Source organism: Ornithorhynchus anatinus, chromosome 5, assembly GCF_004115215.2.
Source record: "Ornithorhynchus anatinus isolate Pmale09 chromosome 5, mOrnAna1.pri.v4, whole genome shotgun sequence".
NCBI lineage: Eukaryota > Metazoa > Chordata > Mammalia > Monotremata > Ornithorhynchidae > Ornithorhynchus > Ornithorhynchus anatinus.
Window position 1 is genome coordinate 73,587,847 of NC_041732.1, and position 6,705 is coordinate 73,594,551.

The 6,705-nt window shown below is 47.0% G+C and overlaps 1 non-coding gene across 1 annotated transcript; it reads left to right on the plus strand.

The window, feature by feature from the left end:
* Positions 1-4,838: 4,838 nt before the first annotated feature.
* On the plus strand, positions 4,839-4,976 carry LOC114812530. The gene has a single exon (XR_003760181.1). It is a non-coding gene; the product is annotated as a small nucleolar RNA SNORA7 (small nucleolar RNA).
* Positions 4,977-6,705: the final 1,729 nt, after the last annotated feature.

Here is a 6,705-nt window from a genome sequence, read left to right on the forward strand (position 1 = left end):
TATGCAGCATGGGCAGGTTTCTTCAGTATCGCACTCTCCCGAGCACTCAGTACGGTGCTTAGCACATAGTAAGCACTCAACAAATGCCATTGATCGAGTGATTTGGGTGGAATGGAAAAGTCCTCCATTACTATGGACTGTCCATTTTGAAGTCTATGCAAAGAAGGTCCTAAAGAGCATTGCTGCTTTTAATAATGTTGGTATTTGTTAAGCGCTTACTATGTGCCGAGCACTGTTTAAGCGCTGGGGTAGACATGTGGACCACTGTTTTTTAATGCACTGCTTGGTCTCCCAACCTTGCAACCTCAGCTCGAGGAAACGATACCTCCCCAGATTGCTCAGTGCCAGTCTGGTCTGTCTACTCCCAGCAATCTACTGTCACACCATAGTGCTGGAGACTTATCTTTCATTTGTCTTGAAAAGACTGATTTAAGTGCTAACTGTATATCAAAGCATGATGCTAAGTGCCGGAGTAGAGAGAAGATAACTTGATTAGACACAGAAGCTGTCTCGCATTAGGTTCACAATATAAGAGGTAGAGAGAGAGGGAAAGTGTCTTTTCCCCATATGCAGATGGGGATCCTGGGGGCCAGAAAGTCTGTGTGACCTGCCCAAGGTCACACTGCAGGTCAGTGTCAAAGCTAGGACTGGAAGCTGGGTCTTCCAACTTCCAGCCCTGTGCTAACCAACTCATCCCGGAGCAATTGCTTGGATATCCTGCTATCGTCCATTCTCCTCCCTTGGCCTCCCCAGGGAAGCTACACTGTTTCCCCTACCTCACAATGATTTTAGTGCCTGTCTTTCCAACTAGAATGCAAGCTCCCTGAAGGCATGAATTACGTCTCCTAACTTTCTGGTAGTCTCCCAAGTGCTTTATTTAGTGGTCTGCCGGGTGGAACTTTTCAAAAAATAGTACTGAATGATTGATTGATTAAACATTGTCTCGACATCGTAAGCTCGTCGTGGGTAGGGAAAGTATGTACCAATTTTATTATATTGTGCTCTCCCAAGGCCTTAGTATGGTGCTCCTCACACTGTAGGCACTCAATAAATAGCACTGATTGATCGATTGAGCTGAGCCTCATTTTGGGAAGACAGTTTCTGGAAAACCGGTACCTTGGAGCAATGTCAATGATCACCCTGATTCCTTATGGTCACCGATAATCCCACGAGTAAGATATGTGGGTCCTTGCAGGTGTGACAGACTGTCAGCTTTAATGTCAGCATTCCCCTCCCCTGCTTCCGGGTCAACAGGCCGAGGGGTCAGCAGCCAGCAAAGCGGATGGCGTAGGAGAGTAAGGAGAGGAGCTGACGTGCTCGTGCTGAAAATCGGGGCTTTCTCCATCAGAGACATCCGCTCCGGCTGCCAAACATTAATGGAGTGGAACTGAGTGATGACTTTCAGCTCAGAATTCCGAGTTCATCGTCCCTGATCTTGACCACACGTTTCCGCCTGGCCTGGGTTATAAATAACACCTGGCTCTGACTGGTGGTTATTTTCAGGGCTATGTGGGGGTCGGGTCTCATTACAAAGCCAAGTCGATATTTTACAGCACCCCCGCATCTCACCATTCCTCTCTCCTACTTGTTGCCCACACAAGACAGGATGCCAGGAACCATTTCCTGAATTCCCTTCTTCCCAGATGCTAACCTTCTCGCTGTACTTCGATCTTATCTATCTTGCCGCCCACTCGCCCACATCCTGCCTCTGACCTGGAATGCCCTCCCTCCTCATGTCTGACAATCACTCTCCCCTTCTTCAAAGCCTTACTGAAGGTACACCTCCTCCAAGAGGCCTTCCCCGACTAAGCCCTCCTTTAATCTTCTCCCGCTCTCTTCTGCATCACCCTGACTCGCTCCCTTTATTCATCCCCCTCCCAGACCCACAGCACTTATGTACATATCTGTAATTGATTCATTTTTATTGATATAGTACAGTACTGCGCACACAGTAAGCATGCGGTAAATACGATTGAAAGACCGATCAAATGCTTCTGGAGTCAGGGGAGGAGTGATGGGCGTGGGGCTCTATTTGGAAGAAGGGATTTGGGGAAGTATTGTGTAAACCACACACCACAGCTTCGGAGCCCTTTGTGGTGCATATTCGACTTCACTGCTCAGATGCGCTTTCAAGTGCCTGTTCAGTTGAACGCCAGCTTTCACACCTCTTCCAGCTCTTGTTGATTCTTAATCCTTCTTGCTGTGGCGCTTTTTAAATGCCTCTGGGCTCAACCGGAGAGTCCTGCTAGGCTTCTCTTCCTATATCCTTAGAGTCTATTAAACATTGGGACTTCGGAATGTCCGTTTCCGAAGTCACAGTGCTGCAATCACTTTGGCCATAAATGATAATAACAATAAGAATAATTGTAATAAGAGTAATGATTGCTTCATTTGTTAAACACTCACTATAATAACGATAATGATAGCATCTGTTAAGCGCTTACTACATGCCAAGCACTGTTCTAAGTGCTGGGGTAGATACAAGTTATTCGGTTGTCCCACATGGGGCTCACAGTCTTAATTCCCCTTTTCCAGATGAGGGAACTGAGGCACAGAGAAGCTAAGTCAGTTGCCCAAAGTCACACAGCTGATAAGTGGCAGAGTCGGGAATCATTCATTCATTCAATAGTATTTATTGAGCGCTTACTATGTGCAGAGCACTGTACTAAGCGCTTGGAACGTACAAATCAGCCACAGATAGAGACAGCCCCTGCCCACTGACGGGTTTACAGTCTAATCAGGGGAGACAGACAAAAACAATAGCATTAAATAGAATCAAGGGCATGTACATCTCATTAAAACAATAGTAATAAATAGATCAAGGGGATGTACATCTCATTAACAAAATAAATGGGGTAATATAAATATATACAAATGAGCAGACGAGCAGAGTGCTGAGGGGAGGGGAAGGGAGAGGGGGAGGAGCAGAGGGAAAGGGGGGAAAGGGGGCTTAACTGATGGGGAGTGAAGGGGGGTAGAGAGGCAGCAGAGGGAGCAGAGGGAAAAGGGGAAGCTCGGTGTGGGAAGGCCTCTTGGAGGAGGTGAGCTCTCAGTAGGGCTTTGAAGAGGGGAAGAGAATTAGTTTGGCTGAGGAGAGGAGGGAGGGCGTTCCAGGGCTGCGGGAGGACATAGCCCAGGGGTCGACGGCGGGATAGGTGAGAACGGGAGACAGTGAGGAGGTGGGCGCCAGAGGAGTGGAGCGTGCGGGGTGGGCAGTGGAAAGAGAGAAGGGAGGAGAGATAGGAGGGGGCAAGGTGATGGAGAGCCTTGAAGCCTAGAGTGAGAAGTTTTTGTTTCGTGTGGAGGTCCATAGGCAACCACTGGCGGTTTTTAAGAAGGGGAGTGACATGCCCAGAGTGTTTCTGCAGGAAGGTGAACCGGGCAGCGGAGTGAAGAATAGACTGGAGCGGGGAGAGACAGGAGGAAGGGAGATCAGAGAGAAGGCTGACACAATAATCCAGCCGGGATATTATGAGACCCTGTACCAGGAAGATAGCCGTTTGGGTGGAGAGGAAAGGGCCGATCTTGGCGATATTATAAAGGTGAGACCGGCATTTCTTGGTGACGGATTGGATGTGTGGGGTGAATGAGAGAGCCAATGTGGGATTAGAACCCACATCCTCTGACTCCCAAACCCGTGCTCTTTCCACAAAGCCATGATGCTTCTCAGACTATGTGCCAAGCACTGTATTAAGCTCTCAGATAGATACAAGATAATCTAGTAGGACACAGTCCCTTTCTCACATGGGGCTCACCATCTAGAGGAGAGGGAGAAAAGGTCTTGAATACCCATCTTACAGATGAGGAAACTGAGATACAGAGCAGTTGTGATTTACCCAAAGTCTCACAGCAGACAAGTGGCTTGAGCCTGGATTAGAATCCAGTAGCCCTGATTCCTAGACCCATACTGGTTCCAATAGGCCAGGCTGCTATCCAGCACAAAAATTCCTCATGAACACTCCATACTTAGCAATATGTGGTATCCAAGCGTACTTAATCGCCTACCCAGATGTTATTCTCCCTGTGCATCACAGAGATGTGGGAGTGTGGGTGACACTGTGCAAACCGCTATCATCTAAACAATTCTTCTGAGCTGGCTCTTGCTCTGGAAATCTCAGACTGAGTCTCAGCAGCATGGCTCAGTGGAAAGAGCCCGGGCTTGGGAGTCACAGGTCACAGGTCATGGGTTCTAATCCCGACTCGGCCGCTTATTAGCTGTGTGACCTTGGGCAAGTCACTTCTCTGTGCCACAGTCACCTCATCTGTAAAATGGGGATGAAGACTGTGAGCCCTACGTGGGTCAACCTGATTACCTCGTAACCACCCCAGCGCTTAGAACAGTGCTCGGCACATAGTAAGCGCTTAACAAATCCCAACATTTTTATTATTTTTATTATCCATCATTCCCAATGGAAGAGTCCGATGTGACTTACCTAAGCTCATCTTGAATTGTCAGTGTGACTCACCATTCAGGGTTTTGGGGAGAACTTTTTATACCAAGAGCAATCAGTTCAATCTATTGGTCAATCTTCTGAGCATTGTAGAACACTGCATAACTGCACAACAGGACCAATGCACACTTTCCCTACCCTCAAGGAGTTTAAAATCTAATGGGAGAAGGAGAGAGACGAGATATCTATCCAGATAGTGGAAACAGGAGGATGAACCAATCAATAAATCGTATTTATTGAGCGCTTACTGTATGCAGAGCCCTATATTAAGTGATTGGGAGAAAAACAATACAACAACAGACACATTCCCTGCCCACAACAGGTTTACAGTCCAGAGGACACGATGCATTAAGAAGCAGTACAAACTAGTATAAGTAGCTGAACAAATCCCTCTCAGGGTTGCACCTGGAGAGTTTCCGGTAGTCTACCAGTTTCGACTAAGAGAGGAAGAGACAGGCAGAGGCCTACTCATTCCATTCCTAGCTGGACCAGTGACTAGCGAGTGGAAGGCCATCTGCTACAAGTCAAAACCCACCTGGGCTGGTCAGCAGCAGCATGGGAGAGAGTCAAGGATGGATACTGAAGTTTACTGCACAGAAGGAAGCAGTGGTAAACCACTTCCGTGTTTTTACCAAGAACACTCTATGGATCTACTACCCGAATGATTGCAGGTGGAGGCGGGGCATTCTGGGAGAGATGTGTCCACGGTGTCACTATGGGTAAGAGACAACTCGACAGCAAGACAAGCTGAACCCATATTGTCTAATTAAATATATATAAGGCCCGAGAGAAGGTATAAAATATGTAATAAAGGTGGCTGTTAGGTTGATGTGCTTAGAGTGTGGAACTAACTGGGGAAAAATTAGGAGAGAGAAAGCTCCTCGAGGTCAGGGGTCATGTCTACCTATGCTATTGCCTTGCACTCTCCCAAACACTTAATACGGTGTTTACACACAGAAGGTGCTCAGAAAATACCAATAAATAGAATTAGTTGAGGTGGGTTCTTTGTTTCTGAAGATGATGTAGCCTGTGTAATCTCACTATGGGCAGGGAACGTGTCCACTAATTCTATTGTATTGTATTGTACTACTACTACTACTAATAATAATAATAATGTTGGCATTTGTTAAGCACTTACTATGTGCAGAGCACTTTTCTAAGCGCTGGGGTAGAGTCATCAACTTGTCCCACATGAGGCTCAGTCTTAATCCCCATGTTACAGATGAGGTAACTGAGGCACAGAGAAGTTAAGTGACTTGCCCACAGTCACACAGCTAAGTGGCAGAGCCAGGATTCGAACCCACGACCTCTGACTCCCAAGCCCGGGACCTTTCCACTAAGCCATGCTGCTTCCCAAGCACTTGGTACAGGGCTCTGCACACAGTCGGTGCTCAATAAGTACGATTCATTGATTGGCGTGGGGTGTTAACAACTAACACCGTGAGGGACCAATAGTCCTCTCTCCATTGTGTACTAGTAAAAATGTATCCTTGCTTCACTAATCTTCTGTGACCCATCCCTGTCGAAGGGACTGCTTCTCGGTATTCAGGTCTTTCCAAAATCTTTGCTTTCAATGTTGCTCCTGCTGGGCCTAGTGGAAAGAGCATGGCATTGGCAGTTGGGAGACCTGGATTTCAGTTCCTGCTCTGAATCTGGTCTGTTGGTTCTGTCTAAGTCACTAAAGTTCTCTGCTACTCAGTTTTGCCACCTGTAAAATAGGGATCAGGTACCTGCTGTCTCTCCACCTTATGATTGTGACCCTCTCTATTTCTCAGGGACTACGTCTGATCTGAATTTCTTGTAAATACTCCAGTGCATAGTTTATGGTAAGCACTTGATGAACACTAAAAATATTATTATTCTTGCTGCACACCAGCCTGGTCACTCTGTTTGGGTGGTCTCCCCAAAACTGCGGCACATTGTTCGAGACTATGTTTCACTGTGTTTAAAGTATTGAGAAGCAGCATGGCCTAGTGGAAAGAGTTCGGTTCTGAGAGTCAGAGGACTTAGCTGCTGTGTGTCTTTGAGCAAGTCACTTAACTTTTCTGTTCCTCAGTTCTTTACTTCTTTAAATGCCGTCGAGTAATTTCCGATTCATAGCAGATGCCTGAGAAGCAGCGTGGCTTAGTGACAAGAGCACAGGCTTGGAAGTCAGAGGACGTGGGTTCTAATCCTGACTGCCACAGCAATAACAATGGTATTTATTAAGCACTTACTATGTGCTGAGCACTGCGACTTGTCTGCTGTTCGACCT